The sequence below is a fragment of the Pipistrellus kuhlii genome, unplaced genomic scaffold (genome assembly GCF_014108245.1).
Source record: "Pipistrellus kuhlii isolate mPipKuh1 unplaced genomic scaffold, mPipKuh1.p scaffold_m20_p_7, whole genome shotgun sequence".
NCBI classification, from domain to species: domain Eukaryota; kingdom Metazoa; phylum Chordata; class Mammalia; order Chiroptera; family Vespertilionidae; genus Pipistrellus; species Pipistrellus kuhlii.
In genome coordinates this window covers 17,243,041-17,267,867 of record NW_023425573.1, presented here as the reverse complement: position 1 = coordinate 17,267,867, position 24,827 = coordinate 17,243,041, and the positions used below count along the sequence as shown (strand labels likewise).

At 43.4% G+C, this 24,827-nt stretch overlaps 1 protein-coding gene and 1 pseudogene across 4 annotated transcripts in view; both read left to right on the top strand.

Moving 5' to 3' along the window:
- NHEJ1 (non-homologous end joining factor 1) overlaps positions 1–24,827 on the top strand; it is an 82,976-nt gene that overhangs the window by 11,766 nt on the left and 46,383 nt on the right. The window lies entirely within an intron of this gene.
- Positions 23,575–24,790, top strand: LOC118709608 (annotated as a pseudogene).

The following is a 24,827-nucleotide window of genomic DNA, read 5'->3' as shown; positions in this document are numbered from 1 at the left end:
AGAGAGACCATTAAACCTAGATTTATAGTAGAGAGAGATTTCCTAGGTCATTTTCTGTCAGATAGCTTCCCTTGTCTCTAAGTTTGGTGATAAGGTTAACATAGGCTGGAGCGGACATGGTTCGTACATCAGTTAAACAATGCAAAACTTTTTTTTTTTTTTAAATATATTTTATTGATTTTTTACAGAGAGGAAGGGAGAGAGATAGAGAGCTAGAAATGTCGACCAGAGAGAAACATCGACCAGATGCCTCCTGCACACACCCTACTGGGGATGTGCCTGCAACCAACGTACATGCCCCTGACCGGAATCGAACCTGGGACCTTTCAGTCCACAGACTGACGCTCTACCACTGAGCCAAACCGGTTTCTGCAAACAATGCAAAACTTACTCTTAACTCAGCAGAGGGGTCCCTTCCTGATCTAGTGCCTACAACACTGTCCAGCTTGGTTTCTTGACATTTTTCTTTGTGTACCTCATGCTTCAGTCATTTAGAATGACTTTTAATCACCAAAGGTGCTTTTTCTCTAACTTTATAGCCCCGTATGCATTGTTCCCTTTGTCTGAATGCTCGATGCCCTGGACTAACTACCTTGTAAATTTCTATTGATTTTATAAAAATATATTTTATTGCTTTTTACAGAGAGGAAGGGAGAGGGATAGAGAGTTAGAAACATCGATGAAAGAGATATATTGATCAGCTGTCTCCTGCACACCCCCTACTGGGAATGTGCCTGCAACCAAGGTACATGCCCTTGACTGGAATCGAACCTGGGACCCTTCAGTCCACAGGCCGATGCTCTATCCACTAAACCAAACCAGTCAGGGCATCTATTATTTTTTTTAAGTGTCAGCTTCAGCCTCTTTAGGAGACCTTTCAGGACTCTCCTTTTATTTATTTATTTAAATATATTTTTATTGATTTCAGAGAGGGAGAGAGAGCTAGAAACATCAATGTTGAGAATCATTGATTGGCTGCCTCCTGCATGTCCCCTGTTGGGGATCGAGTTCACAACCTGGGCATGTGCCCTTGACCCGAATTAAAACCGGGATCCTTCAGTCCACAGGCCAACACTGTATCCACTGAGCCAAACCAGCTAGGGCTAGGACTCTGCTTTTAAAGATAATACTTCATCCCTGCTACTGTGGTACCTTGGTAAAATTGGAGGCTAATCTCTTCCATGCTGTTGGAGTGGGTAGAAACCTACAGACCTGAATGTGAAAGCATATAGAGCCCTGGCTGGAGGCTCAGTTGGTTAGTTAGAGTGTCATCCCATACACCAAAAGGTTTTGGGTTCGATTGCTAGTTAAGGCACATGTTTAGGTTTCAGATTTGATCCCCGATTGGGGCAATACGTAGGCAACTGATTAAATTTTCTCTCTCTTTCTCAAATTCAATTTGAAAAAACAAAACAAATAAAAAACCCCCACACATATCATCGAGTTAGAATAACACACACGTACACATGCACACAAACCACAAAAGAAAGCATATAGAATCCAGGTGCGAGTCCAAGGAAGGATCTCAGTGTTTTGGAACCAACCACTTCAAGAATACTGGTCCTTTAGGCTTTGGGTGGATATCATCCAAACCTCATAGACTTGTAGAATTTTATTATATTTGCAAATGATCTGAGAGACAGATAGCTGTAGCTTTCCATTTCATGGGTTAAGAAATTGAGCCTCTGACAGTGGATAGAGTGTCAGCCTATAGATTGAAGAGTCCCAGGTTCGATTCCAGTCAAGGGCACATGCCCAGGTTGAGGGCTCCATCCCCAGCAGGGGGTGTGCAGGGGCAGTCAATCAATGATTCTCTCTCAACATTGATGTTTCTATCTCTCTCTCCCCCTCTCTCTTTCTCTCTGAAATCAATAAAAATATATTAAAAAAAGAAGAAATTGAGCCTCTCAGAGGTTAAGTGCCTTGCCTCAGGACATAAAACTATAGCTGTATGTTTGGGACCTCCTACATTTCTTGTATAGGACTACCCCTATTTTGTTTTGCTACTTTGATTGTACATACCAATTAGAGGTGAGTTAAGGGCTAGGATAATGTGGAATTCTTATGACCTCTGGGATTACTGAATGTCCTGCATTGCTGCTAGAGCTGAAAGGTTTCCTAATGGGACTGCAGAATCTCTGAGGCCGCTGCAACTTTTCAGTTACTCTGCTTGCCTGGGGTCCTATAAACAGGACACAGAAGGGTCACGGGGTCACTCAAGACTGAGCTAAAAGGATGTGCCATCAAAATAAGCAACATAGGAAGATAAACAAACCAGGGACAGAGCTTGGGATGAAGGTTCAGGGGGGCCAGGACTGATGTCAGAGGGCCATGTGATCAGTGCCTGGGGTCTGTCTTCCCTAGTTCGAGTTGGGACTATTGCTGGATAAGAGGCCATAGAGATAGGGCAAGGGGCAGTAGGACAGGGAGGTTTCTAGAATAGTAAGACCAGGAAAAATATTTAAGGATTGAACAGGGTTATTTCTCCATATTTAGTCCTTCCCCCCTCCTCCTCAGCTCCCAAGAGCCTCTGATCTCTCATTTCCAGGGAGCCCAAGGGGCCAGTTGATGGTGGCCTAACTAGAGGGGGAATACCTGCAATGGTTGATACAAGTCACCTGGGTGAAGTGGCTGCTGGCTTGATTCTAAGAGAGGGCAAGAGCCCCATATAGAGTATTTCCTAGGACTAGGGGTTGAAAGTCACCTTTAGCAGTAGAAGATGAATCAAGGAATTGGGGACTGTTATTGCATGACAGTAGGAACTATGCAAAAGGGGAACTTTAGAATAATTGGGCTGGCACAGCCCACTCTCAGTCTAGTCCACTGGAGGGAGTTCCTTCCCCTGTCCCTGTCCATGCCTTTCTCTCTCCATCTGGTTGCCATCAGCCTATGCGGCTGCTGGCGGGGCTCTTTATTTATTTATCCCAGTGTAATGGGGTGAGGAGGGAGCTGGCCTAAGGCTGGCATTCCGAGGCCAGGCCACTGAGCCACAGGCGGTTTGCATGGGTGTGTGAGTCACTGGGGCTGCATGCTGCTCAAACCAGACTTGGCCAGGCTCAGGGACAGGCAGCCCAGAATAGAGCCCCGCCCTCTGCAGCTGGCAACCCCTGGCTAGGAATCAGCCCTTGACACCAAAACCTGGGCAGTTGCATGAAGTCGGCTTTCTTAGGGAGGGGAGCCTTAACAGAGAGAGTCATTTGGAAACCCTTTCCTTTCTCTTCAGAGGAGAGTATTCAACAGAGCAATCACTTCTATTGCTGCATTCTGTGAGATTTAATCTGCTCAGTATAATACTTGAGCCAACTTCTATAGAGTTTTGGTTATATAACTACAGTTAACATTGATTTGACTCAGCATCCTAAATGTAGCCATGGTCTTTGCGTCCTGTCTAGTTTTAGTTACTATCTTCATCCACTGTCTGGTTCAGCCTGATTCTAGAGTAGATCTTTTCAAGCAGTGGAGCTGCTCATTGCAATGAATTTATTGGTTGCCGGTCTTAGGAAGATTATATCAGAGACACCCATTGAAGATGGGGGGGTTCTCTAACTTGAAAATTGCTATCCTGCCAAAACCGGTTTGGCTCAGTGGTGGAGCGTCGGTCTGTGGACTGAAAGGTCCCAGGTTCGAGTCCGGTCAGGGGCATGTACATTGGTTGCGGGCACATCCCTGGTGGGGGGTGTGCAAGAGGCAGCTGGTTGATGTTTCTCTCTCATCGACGTTTCTAGCTATCTCTCTCCCTTCCTCTCTGTAAAATCAATAAAATATATTAAAAAAAAGAAAAAAAAGAAAATTGCTATCCTGTTAGGTTCATTCACAGGCAGCTTCTACTTGGTTTTGGAGGACTGGCTTGTCATTCTTTACCTGCCCCTTAAATGTTAGCGTTGCCTAGAATTGTGTCCTTGATCCTCTCACCCTTCACTCTCTGAGTTATGTCATCCAGATCCTAGTTTTAACTCTCATGGTGCGCCACTGAGCACCAGGTTTCTATCTCCACTGTGTTTCAGGCCATATTTCTTCCTGCGTGCTTGACATGTCCACCAGGATGTCCTACATGCAACATGTCCAAATTAATACTAGGCTTCCTCAAACCTATTTCTCTTCCTATATACCTTATCTTGGGGAATTGTACCATTACCCACTCAGTTGTCTAGCTAGAAATGTAGAAAAAGTGGGAGTTATGTACTTTGCTGTTTGTCCTTGCTTCTTCCAAAGCCCAACTTGTCAGCTGTCTTTTGAATCTGCTGTTTTTCTATTTCCTAGCTCCCATGACCTTAGATTCACCAGGCCCTGTTCTGTTTTTGGTGTGACCATGCAACAGCCTCCTAACTTTTCTCCCAGTCAGTACTGCTCCCCTCCAGTTGAACTTGCAGTTGTGTCAGAGTGATCTCCTTGAAACAAAACCTGATTGTGTCACTCTCTTTCTGAAAGTCCTGTAGTGGTTCTCAGTAGCCTTTAGGATCAAATTCAACATTTCTTGCATGTCACACAACATTATTCATGATTTGATCCTGCTGACCTCTTCAACCTGATCCTCAGTCACTTGTCCAGAGTACCCGCAATTTCACTATCCTGGAGTATTGACAATTCCTGTGCATACATCTCTGCACCCATTTGCTTTGTATTCTCTTCGCTCTTGTCCCTATGACAAGCTCCTATTTAACTTTCCCAACTCTGCTCAGGCATCATCGCTTTTATGAGTTTTCCATGACAATTTTTCCTTTCCTCAGCCCACTCTCCTTCCAAGCATAGGTATGCTATCCTACTATTCACAGCCACCTGTACCCTACCTCTGCCACTCTGGTCAGAGCCACTGTCGTCTTTTTCCTGCATTTTTGCAATAGCTTCTTTACTGGTATCCCTGCTGCTACTCCTGCCCAGGAATAAGCTTCTGGCCAACAAAAGGATCTTTTTTATTTTTATTTTTATTTAAAAAAATATTTTATTGATTTTTTTTACAGAGAGGAAGGGAGAGAGATAGAGAGCTAGAAACATCGATGAGAGAGAAACAACAATCAGCTGCCTCCTGCACACCCCCAACTGAGGATGTGCCCGCAACCAAGGTACATGCCCTTGACTGGAATCGAACTTGGGACCCTTCAGTCTGCAGGCTGATGCTCTATCCACCGAGCCAAACTGGTTTCAGCAAAAGGATCATATTAAAACACAAATCACATCATACTCCTTTCCTGCTCACTTAGAGAGTAAAACCAAGACCCTCCGATGGCCTACAAATCCCTGCATGATCTGGACCTCATTACCTTTCTGACCTCATCTCCTACTACTTTCTCCCTCACTAACATACTGCAGCCATACTGGCCTCTTCATGTTTTTCTAACACTATAAACATCACCTGGCTTTAGACCTTTACGCTGCCTGTTCCCTCAGCCTGGCATGCTCTTTCTTCAGATATTTGTGTGGCCAACTCCTTCACTTCCTTTATGTCTGTATTAATTATCTATTGTTCTATGACAAATTATTCTAAATCTAGTTTAGTGGCTTAAAACAGCAAACATTTAGTATCTCATACAGTGTGTGAGGGTCAGGAATCTGGAAGCAGCTTAGCTGGGCGATTCCAGTTCCTGGTCTCTCATGAAGTTACACTCAAGATTTTGGATGGGAATGCAGGCATTGTCATGGGCTGGAGAATTCGATTCCAAGCTCTCTCATGTGGCTGTTGGCAGGAGGTGCCATTTCCTTGCCACATGGCCTCTCCGTAGGGCTACTCACATGAATATCCCTGGCTTCCTCAAGAGCCAGCAATCCCTGAGAGACCAAGACTAAGACCAAGGTCAAGATCGAAGTGGAAGCTGTAGTCATGTTATAACCCAATCTCAGAAGTGACATCTCATCACTATCTTATTGTATTCTCTTATTAGAGATGAGTCACTAAATCCAGGTTATACTCAAGGGGAGGGTAATTAAGCTCCATTCTTAAGGGGAGGTGTGTTAAAAAAAAATCTGTGGATGTACAATATCTGTATGGACTACAATAATGTCTTTGTTCAAATATAACCTCTTCAATGGAGTTTACACTGACTATCCTATTTAAAATTTTGAGCCATATGCCTGCCCCTCTGCACTGGCACTCCCATTTTACTTTGTCATTTGTTTTTTCCTTAGCTCTTATTTTCCAACATATTACCACAATATCCATTTACTTGCTTATTGAGTATGGTCTGTCTCCTCCTCCCTGCTAGAATGTGCAAGCTCACCAAGGATAAGGGTGTATATTTTGTGCACCGATCCATCCACAGTGCCTAGCGCTCAGTGTCTCTGCATAGTGGGCCCTCAAGAAATATTTGTTGAGTGGATGAAGGAATCACATTTTCCCATTCCTTTTTAGTTTCCCTATCTTATGAATAGACCATCAACTTATCATTTGTTGGTAGCCTGAGGCTCAGACAGTCTTGTGGTAAATGGATGGGTAGCCTAATGAGAGGGCCGCTGTTAAATTGCCATTCTATTGCCTGCCTTGTTTCTTTCTTTCTTTCTTTTTTTTTCTTTTTTTAAAAATATATTTTTATTGATTTTTCACAGAGAGGAAGAGAGAGGGATAGAGAGTTAGAAACGTCGATGCGAGAGAATCATCGATCACCTGCCTCTTGCACACCCTCTACTGGGGATGTACCCGCAACCAAGGTACATGCCCTTGACTGGAATCGAACCCGGGACCTTTCAGTCCGCAGGCCGACACTCTATCCACTGAGCCAAAACGGTCCTGGCCTGCCTTGTTTCTTTGAAACTTAGTTTACTGAGAGAGAGTTCCCAACTCTGAGATGAAGCATAAACCTTTAATCTCTTACATTGGAAAGACCCTAGAACTTCTTTTCTAGACCCAGTTAAAAAGTATCTCAAAAGCCAAAGGAATAAGAACTTAACAAAACCCTGGAAAAAACAGTCATAGAGCCAAAAGTAAGTTAAGTTTCTTCTTTCCTCGGTCTTTCCTCTCTCTAGCTCTCCTTCCACAGTTGGGAGCACTGCTCCTCTGCCATGCACCTGTTGTTCAATATGTAGAGGAAGACATAGGATTCAGAGCATGTTTGTCAGTATCCGAGTTGGTATCATCCAGAAGGATAACTCTAGAGGCATCAGAATGTCCTCCCTACCATTTTGTGTGTCACTTCTCTAATCCAGAGACACTTGCAGTTAGTCCATTCTTCTGGAATTCAGTCTAGTGCACGTGCATTATGCTGGGTTCTGTGAGCATATAAAGTTTGATAATACTGTCACCAGAGAGTGTACTGTGCTTAATGAGTGATAGTAGGGGCACAGTAGTGGAGCGATTGAAAAAACCTTCCTGTAAAAGACAGCTCTTGAACTGGATTGTAAGGATTTGTTTTCAGTTTTGCTAGAGAAATATTTGGAAGGTAATTTAGGTGGAAAGTACGTAGGCAAAGTATATATGATACAAACAAGAATGGGTGAGGATTAGTAAGAAATAAAGTTTGCAAGATAATAATTAGAGGCCAGGTTGTGGAGGGCCTTAGATGCTGGTCTGGAAGATGGGCCCTTTGTTCTGAAAGTAAATGTTTTTCAGCTATTTTTCTGCCTGGAATTTGTTTATTTGCCCATTTCAGTCCCGTTAACACCTATCATTACATGCAGTATTTCTCAAACTGAGGCACGTCTCCTAGAAAGGAGATGGGGCACTTCCTTCTCACAGTTATTAATTACTGTTGTAGATAGTGGGAAACCATTGAAAGTCTTGACTGAAGAATTGACATATGAAAGTAATCTTTCAGGAAGATTAGGCTGTCAGTGGTATGCCTGTGTGATCTGAAGAATAGTGGTACCATTGACAGGCTGGGAAAAATCATGGGTGGGGCTCAATTAAATCTAATCTTGGGCATATAAAGGAATGGTTTTCCTTATTTATACACAAATCCACCAGTATTTGAGCTCTGGAATGAAAATCTCCAGGGAGGAAGGGATGGCTGCACATGTTTCTCAACTATATTTCTTCTGAATTTTGCCTTCTCTTTGGGGTTTTTCTCACTGTGACTCCTGTAGTCACCAGTGAGCCCTGCTGCCAGGGGACACCATTTCTTTTCTTTGGGCCCAAGAATATGTGAAAAGGCCCCTTTCTTTATTTTCCTTTTACAAAGCTTTTTAAGGGCTTAGACTTTCAAAAGGAAATTTATTTAAAATCAGAGGGAAAACGAAAAGGAAATCAATATAGAAAATACAATGGGTAAAATGACCCGTTTCCGAAAGTCAGGCTTCTGATTCTGGGAATCTCAATAGTGAAGGACTTTATCATGTTCCAAATTCTCTTACCTGAAAAAAACTCAAAACCATGCCGAGACCAGTTTGGCTCAATGGATAGAGAGTCGGCTTGGGGACTGAAGGGTCCCGGGTTCGATTCCGGTCAAGGGCATGTACCTTGGTTGCGGGCATATCCCCAGTAGGGGGTGTGCAAGAGGCAGCTGATTGATGACTCTCTCTCATCGATGTTTCTAACTCTCTATCTCTCTCCCTTCCTCTCTGTACAAAATCAAAAAAATATATTAAAAAAAACAAAAACAAAAAACAACTCAAAACCAAACTCAGATGCCTATAGAGGATAGGTACATATCATAAATACGTGTATCTGGCTGGACAAAAGATAAAAGATATTTGTGGGAGCCTGTGAAAAACTAAATCATATATCCCCGTGTCTAGACCTAGATAGGCCAGCACAGTTTAACAGACACTGCTGCAGGGAGTTGTGTGTCTCACTTCATTCAAAGGATGTTACCAGCTCTACCAGCTCTTCTAGAATTAAAAAAAACAAACCTATTTTGTTGTTTAGCTTCACCAAGTCTACTGTTAGTTTATCAGGTGGTTTTAATCTCCAGTCTGAGAAATGCACTTAGTTCAGAATTGAGTTTGAGGCAGTGCTGATTGATGCCTTATTTCTGGCAAATATCTAGCCCCTTTAAGCCTAACCTATAAGCTTCACATGCCTCTGGGGCATTTTGCTGTGATTCACAGTTGAATCTTCCTCTTTTCCTCTGGTAGAGAAAGGTTTTACAAAACTCCATTGGTTACCGTATGCCCATTTAATAATGCCTTCACTTATTAAAAAAAATTGGTGGCTTCTATAATTAATGTTAATTTGAAAACATAAGATGAAGATCTTTTAAAAATGTTTTTTATTAATTTATTTTTATTTATTTATTTTAAAAATATAATTACAGCAATTTTATTTGTAATAGTGATTTTTTTTTTTTCTTTTAGAGAGTGAGGAAGGAGAGGAATAGAGAGATAGAAACATCGATGAGAAACATCAGTCGGCTGCCTCCTACATGCCCCCTACTGGAGGTCAGCCCACACAACCTGGACATATGCCCTGACTAGAAATAGAACTAGTAACCTCTTGGTTCATGAGTTGATGCTCAACCATTGAGCAACATCGGCTGGGCAAGATAAAGATCTTTTTCAATACATATTGAATTTAAATAGATTGTAGGACATACAAGGGGAATTCAGGAAAGTCTAAAAAAATAGGATTGAAGCTTAGGTTGAAGAAAAGGACCTATAGAAATAGATTTAGGAGTCATGTGCAAAGGAGCAGAATTGGAGAATGGGTGTATCTTTTGTTGGGAAGAGCAAGGAAAAAAGAACAAAAGTCCAGTGATGAGATTTTGGGAACAGACATAATTGGAATGAGTTACAGGTGCCAGTGAAGGAAATGTGAGTGAGATAGGATGAGGATCTGGATAGAGGAGTAAATTAGCCAAGAGGGAGGAAGTAACCATTATCAAGTACATACTCTGTTTGTGCCAGACAAGGTGCTTTATCTAAATTATAACTTTAAAAAATATATATTTTAATTAATTTCAGAGAAGAAGGGAAAGGGAGAGAGAGATAGAAACATCAATGATGAGAGAGAATCATTGATTGGTTGCCTCCTGCACACCCCCTGCAGGGGATCCAGCCCAAAACCCAGGCATGTGCCCTTGACCAGATTCGAACCTGGGACCCTTCAGTCCGTAGGTGGATGCTCTATCCACTGAGCCAAATCATCTAGGGCTAAATTATAACTTTTAATCCTTACAACAAACCTGTGAGATTAGTAACATTATCCTCACTTGAAAGATAAAGAGGCTTAAGGGTTATGTAATTGGTTTCAAGTCACTTAGCTGATTTACTCTCATTTGTCTTTACCCATGCTCTTCCTGTCCAACCAAGCAAGGCGATTCACATGTAGGAGAGGGGCCAAAGAGAAAGGGCAACTGCCTGACTGTCTGAGGAAAAATCCTTTAGGTGATTTGTAATCTGGGCAATATCAGCAGATTGGGGCAGTTTAAGAAGAATCAGTTGATCAGGCATGGAGACATCGAATGTAGAACCCTCATCAGAGAAGGCTCACAATGAAAGGAAATGAGAGCTAGCTGGAGAGCTAGAAGGGGTTTAAGTAAAATCCTTTCTTAAGATGGGAAGACACATATGTTTAAAAGCACAGGAGAAGCCACTGGAAAAGGAAATTGTGAAAGCAGGGACCTGCAGAGCTGAGCAAGTGGAAGGATTAATACTTTCTCTAGGGTTTGTGGATGGCATGGAGGCACGGGATGTATTTGAAGATGGGTGACTTGATTTCTGCCTATTTCCATCCTCTTTCCCCAGGAGATGTAGCTTTTTCATCCCAGAATTATAAAGTCCTTTCCGATGGCGTTCAGTCTGCCTTACTTAAAAAGAGGATCAGCCCGGCCAGTGTTGCTCAGTGGTGGAGCGGCCAGGAGGTCACAGTTCGATTCTTGCCTGGGGTTGTGGGCTCGATCCCCAGTAGGGGGCTTGCAGGAGCCAGCCAATGAATGATTCTCTCTCATCATTGTTGTTTCTATCTCTCTCTCCTTTTCCCTTTCTCTCTGAAATCAACCAGTGAGCCTCACTGGCTGGGCTAGCTGTCCAATATGTAGAATTCGTGGGCGTCCTTATTATCTCCCATAGAGAACTGTCAAGGCAAGCGTCACTACAAAGTCTCAGGAAGCATTTTTTTCATTCTGCATGGGAGATCTTCAGTCTATTTGGAAGCTTCAGTTCTATGTGGATAGTACTTATTAAGCACCATCGAAAATATTAAACCATGATAGTTAATGTTTTATGATACGAAAAAAATTAAAACTTGGTTTCTGCCCTTGAAAAATGGACTTTTAAAAGAGATTAGACCACTGAAATTTATACATATGCAAAGGATATTCTAAATACATAAAATGTATGTTATTCGAGAGGAGGAAGAAATAGATTCATTTGGATGGGATCTAGGGTTCATACCAGGTTACTTTGGGTAAGGTATTTATGGAAGAGATGAATCTTGAGCTAAGAGTTCAGAGGGATTTTGTATAATAAGTGGCTGCTGAAGGGAAGACACACTGGGTGTTTTATTCAGTTACACAATCTGAGAGGTTCCCCTGAGGTGTGGTGGTTTGAGGGAATCCTTCAAAAGCTCTTTGGCATCTGTTACTCTTATGCTTGAAGCCAGAGCAGTTCTGATGTTGTACATGGTCGCTTAGAATCTTTTACTCCAAAGAACGCCTTCTGAGTTGATGCGAGTAAAGCTAGGAATGAGGAGGAGTTTTGAGATAATATTATGACAACACATCTTGGCTTAAAGAAAGAACAGTTGAACATCATCTTGGTATTTCATTTTGTGAAGTCCCCAGCTCCAAATTTAGGGTAGCCTCTAATAATGAGATAAGTAAGAATCAATATAAAATGGATAAGATTAGCCATTTATAGAAGTAACTCACCCAACTGTTTGTATATATGTTATTGCTTATGAGACAAGATTGCAAATCTTTTTTATTTATTTTTATTTTTTTAAATAAATCTTTATTGTTCAGATTATTACAATTGTTTCTCCTAAGATTGCAAATTTCATCAAAAGCTTAGGCTAGTATCTTAATGCAGTGAATCATGACATCTCTGATACCTTGTACAGAAGATTAGAGCAATCAAATTTTATGAGCTTTAAGGGAGTTTATCAATTTAAGAATATATCAAGCCTCTTCATTTTACTTATGAGGAAATTAGGGCCCACAAAGATAAAAGAACTCCTGTGTAGACAACTGGTAGTAGATTTTGGCACCAGGACTCAGAATTTAGCACCAGAACATAAGGCTCTGAACTTCCAGTCCAATATTCTTCCATCGCCTTGCCACTTGTTACATGGCTACACATGAACTTTATGTGGGCAGCAGGCAAGACTGGGTCCCACTTCTGAGCAGTATAGAGACCTAAATTAATTGCAGGATAGGAAAATGGTGCATGGCATGCCTCATTTATTATTCTACATTCCTTTCTTCCAACTCTTGGTCTTGCACACCTCGAGGCTCTTATATGCAATTTGAGAAAAACTGTTAAACAATTCATGACATTTGAGGAGATGTACTAATAGAGGAGCAGAATGGTATAGAATTAAAAAAGAAAAACCAATGAGTTGCACTTTATTAATTTATCTATCACGGTGCTAGAGCAATACTATAGTAGAATGCGGATTAATAATGTGTAGCTCTTTCCACACAGTGTCTATGAGCTATCCCATACAGTCATTTGCTGTTTTTTTTTTTCTTTGCCTTTTTCTGTGTTTTAACTAGTAGCACCCTCACTGTTTATTCAGCTTCCCAGGAAAAATCAGCTGAAGATATATCAGTCACTGGAATGATAGAGCCCCCACCTTGTAAAATTGACATTTTAATTTCAAAAGTACTCTCTTAGGATTTAAGTTAGCATCAGTTAACCCTCTAGAGTAGGGGTGTCGAACTCAATCAGAGAAGGGGCCAAAATCTAAAATCCAGCCTAAATCGCGGGCCGAATGGTTTACTGAACAGTCATAAACTGTCATTGTGATGGAAACGCAGCGGAGTGCAGTGATGACAGCGCGGTGCGGGCCACATTGCAAGGCCTGGCGGGACGGATTTGGCCCGTGGGCCTTGTGTTTGACACATGTGCTCTAGAGTCTGATTATCCTAAATTAACTAATGAACACCAAGTTAGGGACTCTGGACCTTTGGTCACCCCTGCAGATGCCTATAGACTCCCCATGAGATGCTGCTTGAGCAGCCACTCAGGGTCTCTCAGTCCATGTATCCATTGCCTTTCCCCCAACACTTCTTTTTTTTTTTTTTTTTTTTTAAATATATACCACTGAGTGGCCAGATTATTATGGCCGGCCAGATTATTATGACTACCCCATCAGTATAATAAAGTGAATTAGTTATGCAAATAATAATAATAATAAAACCTTGAGAGTATTTTCTTAGGAAGTTTTCAATATTCAGTATTTTTGGAAGTGTCAATGAAGTACTGATGGGGTGGTCATAATAATCTGGCCACTCAGTGTATATTTCTATTGATTTCAGAGAGGAAGGGAAAGGGAGATAGAAACATCAGTGATGAAAGAGAATCATTGATTGGCTCCCTCCTGCACGCCCCCTACTGGGGATTGAGCCTGCAACGCAGGCATGTACCTTTGACCAGAATTGAATCTGGGTCCCTTGAGTCCACAGGCTGACGTTCTATCCACTGAGCAAAACTGGCTAGGGCTTCCCCCAACAAATACTGAATGTTGGGGTTCCTCTAATTCCATTTTAGAGTATTAATCTGGCTTTAAAAGCATCGCAGGTCTGAGCAATAAAGATTTATTAAAAATAAAAAATAAAAAATAAATTGGTCCAGTCAAAGGGGGGGGGGGAAGCATCGCAGGAAAGTAACAGAGATTATTTATCGGATGCTGTGCCTTTTGTTCAGTGCAATAAGCGGATTTGACCATACAACTCCTTTCACTGAACCTGCCATGTACAGTAAGAAACCCTCCCGTCAATGTTGGGGCTTTGCCCAGCTGGAGAGGCCCTTTGGGAGATGGGGAGGGGGTCTCTCTCAGCACTCTCTTAACTCATAGGTTCCCTTCTTTGACTTCATCCACCAGTGAAGAAAGTACCCCTTTTACCTCTTTTTCTTTTCTCATTTTATGAAATTTAGTATCGAGGAGATCCCAGGGTTTTGATGTAGTGAGCCCTAATCGAGACAGTCAAATACCCCAGAGTTTGAAATTGGTTCTAGCTTTTCTGATATGGTCAGAACTACCTGGATCAACTAGCAGTGCTGTCTCCTGAAACTACTTCTGAGGCCTAAAAGCCTGAATCAAATAGCCATTGTACCAATTCGTATTGGGGCTTAGAATGTCAGTTTTCAGCTTGTCCTTATATATAAATATAGGTCTCTCTAGATATAAAAAGTGAGAGAGTCTGTAAGTTGCTCTTTTTTTCCCCTTTTTTTTCTATACCCCCTTTCATGGGACAAGCTAATGAGATGCATATCATTAAATACCCGATGTTTTGTGGGACGGAGCCTTTTAAACTGGATGTGCCTGGCTTAGTCATGGCAAATATTTACCAAAAAAAAAAAAAAAAAAAGAAAAAAAAAAGGGACATACCATATAAAATTAGAATTCTCAAAATAGTACTGAGAGAGGGAGAAAGAAAGAAAGAAAGAAAGAAAAAAAAAAAAAAACAGTGCAGAAAATACAGGCCAGTCTGTTTGGGGGAAAGGGAAAAAGAGATAAAATGAGAGAAACCTCGGCAGTAAAAACAGCATCTTGGTAAACAGACTATAAAAAAAATTGTGACCTGCTTTCTGGCAGCCCTGGCGGCTGCGGAGCGGGCGAAGGTGGCGGAGCTGGCGTCTGTGTGGACACACGGTGCCCCGGGCGCACGGCTCCCCTGGCCGCGCAGGGCGTTAAATTTAGCCACATAATGATGGGCCTGAGGACAGCCTCTTGTTGACCACGCCATAATTACTGCTTCACTTTATGAATTTTATTTTGCTTATTCTGTTTCCTCCTCCTTTGGCATGAAGGCGGCCTGGAGTGGGGGGAGTCCCGCCCCCACACTCCTCCCTTACTGGACAAATGAGTCTTCATAGGAACGTGGGCTCTTGGGCCCAGAGGGTAAAGAGTAAGCTCCCTTGATTAATCAGAAAGAGAGGAAGGTTTGCTGGCCCCCAAGGCTCTTGATGGTTCATAGCAGAGTCAGAAGTGGCACTTGCACGAAACCGGTTTGGCTCAGTGGATAGAGCCTCGGCCTGCGGACTAAAAGGTCCCGGATTTGATTCTGGTCAAGGGCATGTACCTTGGTTGCGGGCACGTCCCCAGTAGGGGTGGTGCAAGAGGCAGCTGATCGATGATTCTCTCTCATTGACGTTTCTAACTCTCTATCCCTCTCTCTTCCTCTCTGTAAAAAAATCAGTAAAATATATTTAAAAAGAAGAAGAAGAAGAAGTGGGACTTGCAAGCTCTACCTCTCAGAACTCTTGGAGAAAATCCCTGATGTCTTTGGTCTTAGAAGGCACGTTCATGTGTCTATAGAGGTTGATGCTCTTATTCTGTTTGTACCCTAAGAGCTAGTCTCCTAGGTTTGTTGTTTTTTTTTTTTTTTTTTTTTTTTTTGTCTTTAGTCTTAAACTCCTAGCAACCTACTTGGAAGTTTAGTTTGGTCAACCTCTGCATCATGAAGAGATACATTGTTTTATATAGGTTAGATGATAACTGGGTTCTTAAAGCGGAGGGTCTAATATAATCAAGTGACTGTTCAGGTAACATAATAATACTTGATCCAGATATTTTTGAGACCTCATGTTTTGTTCTTCTTGGGGGACGATGCAGATCTTCTTGGTTTTAGAGTTAAAACAACATGGTTTGGTAGAGCATATCATGGAGTTTGTCAGAGTGGTGCTTGGAGGCTTAGCTTTACCTACCACTCTATGGAAGGGGCCGGAAGCCCCTGGTCTCAGAAAAAAAAAGTACTATATTGGGGAGAGAAAGTAGGCTGTATAAAGGGCATTGAAGGGTTGTGTAGAATAGGTGCTGGGTCATTGGGGGTGAAGTTCTTGAATGGTGACCTAGGCTGGTGGCTACCGATGGCCCCACACTGGCCCTCCAACTGAGGAAGTGGTGGAAAAGGAAAAGCAAACAGGGGTTGTGGTCAGGGTACTGGCTTGTCTATCATTGGCCAGGACTGTCCTGTTTGTGTGTCAGGGGTGGTTGGGCTTCTCCGAAGCCAGGCAAGAACGTGTCAAGGAGAAGCTTCTTGCAGCTCTTGTTTTCCCAAAACAAAGGAAGCTCCTTGCATTGCTGGAAGTAGCGTGCTTGGATGCTGAGTTTGTTATTGCCTGATAACCTGGCCACCAACTCCTGCCCTCTTCTTCACCCCGGCATCCAGGGCCTTAGTGGGGGCAGCTTCCTCTTCCTCATCCCAGGAGCAGATTCACTCTCTATTGTATCCAGAGGGGGAAAGAAAGGAGAGCTAGCCCTCCTACCCCATATCTATCCTCTTGGTTTCTCATGGAACCTTCTAGAACAGTGCTTTTCAAAATAATCTGACACATGGTTTTACTGTGCATAGCTAATATGCAGCACATGCCACATGTGACAAGTTGAATAATACTCAAACCATTTTATACCCTGGCCATTGAAATGAGTCCTCTGAACCTGTGTTTGGATGTCATGGCAACGCCAGATTGCCATAAAAGTTTTGAAATGCTTACATTCAGTCTCTATCCTTACCTCATTATGGGCTAGTTACAAAGAGTTCCTGGATTAGCCCCAGGCTACTGATCACACTGAATAGCATTGTTCTAGAACCTTAAGACCCAGTGAGTTTGAGCTCTGTTGAACATAGAGCTCTTGCCCTAACCATGTTTCATAGGAGACGAATAGAAAAAGGAGTGATTAAGGACATTTTAGGCAGTATGAAATAATCTGACCTCAGTCGCCATGCCATGCCAAAGAACTCTGACACTGAGCTAGAATGTTGGACTAGGGGGTTCAATCTTTCTTTCCCAGCGCTGAGGTTCTGTTATTCTAAGGTTAAACAGTGAAGCCAAGAGATAAAGTTAATGACCATGATGATTTTCCTTTAGGCAGCAGCAATTTTCAACCGTGTGCTGAGAGAATTTTTAAAGCATGCAGCATCTGACCATTTAGTCAGGGGCACTGACCTCCTTCCCCTTAGATTGTCAAGTAAAAATGACAACAGCCAACACAACAATAGCCTTTTGGTGTGAATGAATCAAAAGTATACCTATTTATTTGTCAGATTGGCCCCCCAAAATATTTTTTGGTGTATCAAAAGGTTGAAAATCGTTGCCTTGGGGCATTGTTTCCAACCTCAACTGCCACTCTAGGTGACGTAATGAGGTAAAGAAAGAAAAGGAGTTATGTTTTCCATAGAGCTTATTTACTAGTGTGTCATTACTGCCTGGATATGAGGTCTTTCTTCTACAGATTGATCATGTGTTTGGTCAGCATTATCTTAATCTTCTGTTAGAAGGCCACCAAATTGTTTCTAAAAGTTGAGAGATCTAGGATTGAAGGGAAAAGTAAATATTGGCAGAGTTGGTGGAATTCAAGTAAGAGATAAGAAATGAGGCTTTGATTAGAAATGTGGATTATTGGCAGGGTTACCTGACAGCTCTAGTTGGGGGTGGGGTGAGGCTAATAGCCCAGGTCCATAGCAAAGCTGGTTGGAAAGACTTGGCACATGGTCAAAGGTTATTCTTTGCCAGAGAGAGGAATAAGGGGACGGAGAGGGAAAACTGTTTGGAAAACAAGACATGATTTTATTTATTTATTTTATTTATTTTATTTTTTTCAAGACATGATTTTAAAGGGCTAGAGAGTTCCATGAGGAAGGGAGCATGAACCTTCTGGGTTCCACCGTTGCCAGAGAATGGAAGGAAAAGAAGTAGGCCCAGTCTCACTTCTGCTTCCCTCACTAACCTCAGGGATCTGCAATCAGGAAAAGAAACCAGATGGAAGCCCCTGATTAAAATAGTTCTAGCCACGTATCCCTATTAAAATTGATCGATGCCGTGCTATTGACCTTAGGATGAAGTCCAAACTCCTTAATAAAACCATTAGGCCCTTTCAAAAACAAACAAACAAAAAACGCCATATATATCAATATATTGACTTCAGAGAGGCAGGGAGAGAGAGATAGAAACATCAATGATGAGAGAGAATAATTCATCAGTTTTCCCTTGTATGTCCCATACCAGGGATCCAGACTGGGCATGTGCCCTGACTGGGAATCGAACCATGACCTCCTGGTTCATAGGTCGACAACCATTGAGCCAAGCCAGCTAGGCCATTAGGCCCTTTTTTTTTTTTTTTTTTTTTTTTTTTTTTTTTAAATGTGATATATGTATACTTTCTTCTCAGGCTTCATCTTCTCTTCTGCTAGGCTATACTGCCCCCATTCATACTCTCTACCTTCTGTCCCAAATTTATGCTTCAGTCACATCGAACTACTGTCAGTTCCTAGAACCCATTATTCTCTCTCTTATCTCTGATCCTTGGCACATGCTATTCTCTCTGGAAACCCCCTGGCAGCACAGCAAACCTTCTCACCTGCATAGCTCCTATTAGTTGTTTAGATTTCAGTGAAGATGTTACTTCCTCTAGGGAATTTTCCCTGGCTCTCCAGTTCAGTTTAGTTGCCCTTCTTATGTGCCTCTTTATTTGGTCGATCACAGGCCCTGTCAACACTGCGTTGTAATTACTGGTTTTCCTGACTCCCTCCACTAGATAGTAAGTACCCCGAGGGCCAGGAATATTATCTATCTTTGTTTAACTTGTTTGCTCCGTTGTAAGAACTCAGTACATTTTGTGGTGCTATGCATTCTGCAGAGAATTTTTGTCTTTATTACTTAATTTAGACCTGGTGAAATGAGCAGGCTTCATTGAGTAACATTCAACACAAATATACTGATCCAACTACTCAGATAAAAAGAAAACTAAAAAAAAGAACAAATTTCCTTTTTTTTTTCTTTCTTCTTTTTACCTCATAGGACCACTTCAGGATGAGGAGCTCTGATGGACTGGCTCAGAGAAATTAAGTGATCCTGAATCCCACAAGTAATTGCAGTTGAAACCAGAACCTCATCCTTTGACTTTCTAGTACAGAGCTTTTTTTCCACTATCTCACACCGTCTCAAAGGCTCTGTTCTAATGAACTATATTTGAGAAGGGAGGATGCTCAGAGACTAAAAAGTGTTCCTGTAACTTCTTAAATCTGCCCATTGAAACAGAGACCTGAAATTATAGAAAAATGGCTAAGCACCAAACTGGAGTATCATCACATAGAAGGTCAAGGAAAAAATGTTAGGACCATGAGACATGGAATGAGCTGAGACACAGTTGGAGGGGAATCCTCTATCTTGGAGAAGGATCTGAGAAACACTGACATTTTCAGCTGCCAAAATGTTTTCCTTGGGGCCGCCCTGAGAACAGGATAGCCACGCTGGATGAGAACAGAACCGGGGGGGGGGGGGGGGGGGGTTGGGGAGAGTGATACTTGCTGGCTCTCTTCCCAACTCTAGTAATATCTTGGCCTCTGAACAAGCAAGGTAGATAAGCTAGAACCTTTAAGGCTGCCTCTCAGCCCTTTTTGTCCTTAGGTTCTTGGGAGCTGGAGGGAATTGGTATCCCCCAAATCAGCGGAAACCTAGTCTGTAGCAGAGTTGGCCATAGGCCAGGTTCAAAATTATTCCTGGGCCTTGGCCTTGGGCAGGGGAGAGCATGGCCCGGGTTCCCTCACCAGCGGGGATCAGTAAATTCTAGCCATACAGGACCCAGACGTTCTTTGTCCAGCAATGTTTTCCCAGTGTCTCCTGGGGAGTGATTCAGGGCCAAGGTGACAGTGGGTTTGGAGCCCAGATGAAAGGATCGCAGGGACCACAAGACAAGATCCCTTGTGTGGTGGCCGGCTGGAAAGAGGAGGGAGTGAGTATGTGTAGAGGTCAGTGACGCAATTCTCCTGGCTCGCAGAGATGGAGGAGGAGAAGGCTCGTGGTGTGTCTCCTTATAAAGAGGCCCTTACCACATGAAGCAGGGGGTGAAGGTGACCCCACCGTGAGTCACCCAGGAAGGGACGCCGTGTGCCCAGAGCCCAGAAGAGAGGACTTGTGGATTTCCCACTCTTTCCTTCTATGATGTTTTGCGTAATATGGTTGTTTTAGTCACTCAGACTGCACTGCTTCTCTGCCTTCCAGTCTATTCTTGCTTCTCACTCTGTACTGTTTCTGACGTGTATGGGTTTTTCGTCTACCAATTTGTTTTTGATTTCTATTATTTTTGTTGGTGGTGTTTTGTTTTTGTTTTTTGTTTTGTTTTAAATCTGAAGGTTGATATCTGTTGATTGCAAGAGACCCAAACCATACTAATTGTGTTTGTCTTTGAGAAGATGGCATGGGGGCTCTTTGCTAAGTGGGGTTGTTCTTAGATTGTGTTTGCTTTCCTTCTTATCTTCAACCAAGGCAGGTATCATATCCTGGACTGGAATCTGAAGGGATTCTAGGGGCCCCCTGGATTCAATTGCCTGCCCTTTGGTTGAAAGCAGCTCTAGTCTGGCCTTTATTGAGGTTTGGGATTGCAAAGAGCACTGGGGAGTGTCCCTGTAATCAGCCAGCCACCAACCCCACACTGCCTTGTAATAAAGCAGCTCTATATTTGTTCTGTTTATAGTCTCCTCTGTAATAATGCCATAGCCCTCACTGTTCTCTCTCTTTGGGGAGATTTTCTGGGTAATAGAAAATTTTGAAATGTTAAAGAGGATCGTAGACTCAGAATTTTTTTTTTTTTTTTTTTTTTTTAATCTAGGATGTGTCTTAAGTTGGGAAGATGCCTAGGAAATCCAGGCAGCAAGTGCTCTTGCGGAGGAGTGTGTTGTGGTGAGCTCGTTGTGTGTGTGACACTGTGGCTATAAGGACCATGGGTGAGGAGGGGAGGTCTGGGAGAAGCTGTGGGTGCATGCGGCGTGGTTGTGTAGGTGTGGAGCACTCTGCCCTCGTGGTGGCGGCGGCAAGTGGATAGTGTGGTTGGAATGGGGAGTGTGCGAGGTGTGCAAAAGGGCAAGTGCAATGATGGGAAACTCTAGTTTGGCAAATTTCAACTGTCAGGTATGTTGGATAGTGAGACCTAGAAGTTTGGCCTCAGAATGGAACCTTTAAAACCCACATTCCATTCATTCTTTCAACGGACAACCCCTTTCCTCTGGTCCCCAGACTTCAGGCCTAGGCTCCTCCGTTCCGCTGACATTCCTTCTTCCTTCCTGTGCCTTCCAGTTTTCTCATCTCTTTTCTTTGAAAACCAGGAAGAAGTCAGAGACAGACTGTTAAGGAGAGGAGGGGAACAGTAAGCCACCTTGATCTAGGTTAATGAGAGTGAGCCGGATGTCCCAGGCTGCTGGCTTTGAAGTTTACCTCGATGGTGAATACTGGGAGTTGTTGCCAGGGCTCTTGCTAACAATTCTGATTCCTTCTTTTCCTTCTCCCCCCCTCCCCCCTTTACCTTTGCCCACCCCCAACCCCCGGATTCTATAAATACTTTATTATATGGCACTAGTAAAACTTCAAGTATTTTTTTTTATTAGAGCTACATAATATGGTAATTGTGTGACAGAACACAGCTCCCGGGAGCAGCCCCACCCTCTTCCTAGGTGTGGCCTCTCACCACCGCGGCTAGGGCTAGGCCGGCAGGCCTCTCCATTCCTCTTAAGTGCGTGTGAAGGGGGCTGGGTCAGACTTTCAGGCAGAGCTGAGGGGTCAAGGCCTTTGAGTAGGATTAGGCAGAGGAGCAGAGGCACTTCTCTAATTTTAAGCACGGTCTGTTCTGATGTGTGAGTACAACAGGAATCTCATTATTAGCATTAATTCTAATCACTGCATAAGGCCACTTAACCTGCCTTTCCTTTACTAGTTTGGTCACATGCCATTGAATAGGTATTGAACTTAGACCCAGGTTAAGGGTGCATGAGTTTCTTTGGTTGACTCTGATTCACAGCACTTCTCCTTTATTTATTTATCTATAATAATAAAAGCGTAATATGCTAATTAAACCAGACAGCCAAACGACCTACTGGACGTCATTCCAGATGTCCTACTGGACAAAGCTGCCGTGGCAGGGGCTGAGGCAGAGGTGGTTAGGGGTGACCAGGCAGGCAGGCAAGCAGTTAGGGGCGATCAGGCAGGCAGGCAGAATGGTTTGGGGTCATCAGGCAGGCAGGCAGATGAGTGGTTAGGAGCCAGTGGTCCCGGATTGCGAGAGGGATGTCTGACTGCCAGTTTTGGGCCTAAACTGCTGCAGGATCAGGCCTAAACTGGCAATCAGACATCCCCTGAGGAGTCCCGGATTGTGAGAGGGTGCAGGCTGGGCTGAGGGACCCTTTACTCCCCCATGCATGAATTTCGTGCACCAGGCCTCTAGTTTTTAATAACAGGCACCATTCTTTCTGGTATCTCCTGGTTTAGAAGCTATCAGAGCTGAAAGAACCCGATGCCTCCTCTCTCTCTCTCTCTCTCTCTCTCTCTCTCTCTCTCTGCCCTGGGACATCTTTTGTCTTAAACCTAAGCCATTGTTCTCTGTGTCCACTGGTTTCGTGAAAGGCGTGGAGCTAGAAACTCCACAGTCTGTAGGTCTTTTGTTACTGTTAATGTGTGACTAGCTAACTGTGTATTTTGTTGCCTAATTGAGCCTTTTTATTTGATTCAGGTATTTGCCCAAAGAGATCTGACTTTGAACCTTCCTACCTCTCTCTCTACTGTAGTGATTGAACTATAATAGGTCAGTGTGTCTACCTGTTCTCCTTTGAATTGAGTAGGACCTGTTTCTGCATCCTTACTGCTGCAAAGCTTGAGGATTGGGGACTTCTGCCTGGATAGCAGCCAACAGAGCCCTCAGTGCCAGGGACTGGGGTACAAAATTGAGTCCCCTCTTAACTGCCCTGTGTCTAGTGTTTGCATAGGGTCCAACCCCCAAACCAGACTCTGCCATGCACCCTTTACTCCCCATGGAGACATATGGGTATATGCTCTTCCCACCTTTTGGGCTTAGCCAAGGTTAATATTAGACCTTCTTGCTGGGCTGCTGTTCCCGAAAACCACAGGGTGTTGTTAATATTCATGTGACCGCAAAGGTTCATCAATATTCATGGGTATCTGTAGTCTTCCTGTAGGCCCTTAGCTTGAAGAAAACAGGAATGATTGGAGTTTCTAGGACTTAAAACTAACCCTGTTTCCTGGAGTCTCTTGAGGAAGAGGCAAACCTTAAGAGTAAATGTCTGGGCCAAGAGAAAAAAGGAGTTTCCAAGCCAATATTCTGAACTGGTCTGACAGCATAGTGGAGGTATCCTGGCTGGCTGCTGGTAATATTACCATCGTTAGCCAGTGTTTATGGACTCTCCCCGGGATTAGGCTTTTGCACAAGGCGCTTCGGGGGCAAGGGAACTAGCAGTGTTAAGTACTCGTGAGTGCCAGGGAGATAGCATGTCTGTCGTGACTCCTGCCCTGAAGTACATGGAGGAGAAGGGGAGACAGGTAGGTGTGCTTATTTATAAACCTACATTCCAAGGTGAGAGTGCTATTCTCTGTGGGGAAATTGGTGAAGGATTTCCAGGGAGCTCCTAACAAAAGGAGGTGGATCTAAGTAAAGGAAAGCAGAACCTTCTGATTCCTTTATTAGCCCTCAGCCAGGCACACGCCCCCTCTAAATGCCCTCCTGGGCTCCCTGCTCACCAACCTTGCCTGCTACTCCTTTTATCAGATGCTTTAGCTACTCCAGTGTCTTATATAATAGAATGTCTTTCCTATAAAGTATCTTCTATTTCCTAGGTGGGAAAATGTCCCCCTTTTTCCTAAAAGATCTAACTAGGAAACGCTCCCAACTGTGACATAGTCTTTGGTGTAGTTTGGGTGAGTAAAAAGATGAACATCGTTCCATATTGTGTAAATAAAAGAAGGGCGTGAGATCCTGAGGCCGCCTTCCTATTGTATTTAGCACTAGTGAGCCTCCTAGGATTTGGGAGTCATGCTTGACCCCATAGGAAAATTGGGACAATAATAAAAGGGATGGAAACAATTTTTAAAAAAGTATCCAAGGAAAGTGGGCTTATTTAATTTGTAGAGTAGATTGATTAGGGGCAGTAGCTCTGTCTTTAAAATATGAAGATTTAGCACATGCAGGATGATAAATAGCTTTTTTTTCTTCTTCTTTCATTTCACTCAAGATAACACAAGAAAGAATGAACTTGAATTGTAGCAATAAGAATAAAGGTGAAGTAGAGAGAGGAGTTTTCTACCTGACTAGATTGCTACTAGGAAAGCTTTGGAAACTCCCTTCCTAGAATTCTTCAAAATTCTTCTCCTGACTTCCTTTTGTGGGTGGTGGTGAACGCAGAGAGAACCCTGTGCAGGCCTCGGGCATGGGCACGCTGCAAGAGTACAAGATGATGTGGTGCTGCCTGCCCACACCCAAGTGCCACCTCACACCATCCCTCTACCACACGCGCATCTTTGCACCTACCCATGTCGTTGCCAAGTCCCACTCCTGGTACTTTGTGTCTCAGCTAAAGAAGGTGAAGAAATCTTCAGGGAAATCACCCTTCGGGTGAAGGACTTGGGCATCTGGCTGCGCTACAACTTGTCTCCTGCATTGGCATCCACAACATGTACCGGGAGTACCAGGACCTGACCACTACAGGCACTGTCGCCCAGTGCCACCCAGACATGGGTACTGGCACTGTGCCCGTGCCTACTCAATCCAGAACATGAAGATGGAGGAGATTGCAGCCAGAAAGTGCTGCTGACCAGCAGTCAAGCAGCTCCACAACGTCAAGATCAAGTTCCTGTTGCCCCACTGGGTCCTTAGTGGCCAGCATGAGCCACGCTTCACCTCTTGAACACCAAGAGGCCCAACACCTTATTTTAGATGCAGGGCCTCCCCATCCCCTGGTTTACCCAAATAAACTCCTTGGGAGACGGGGGCGGGGGAGGGTGGAAGGAAGATTCTTTCC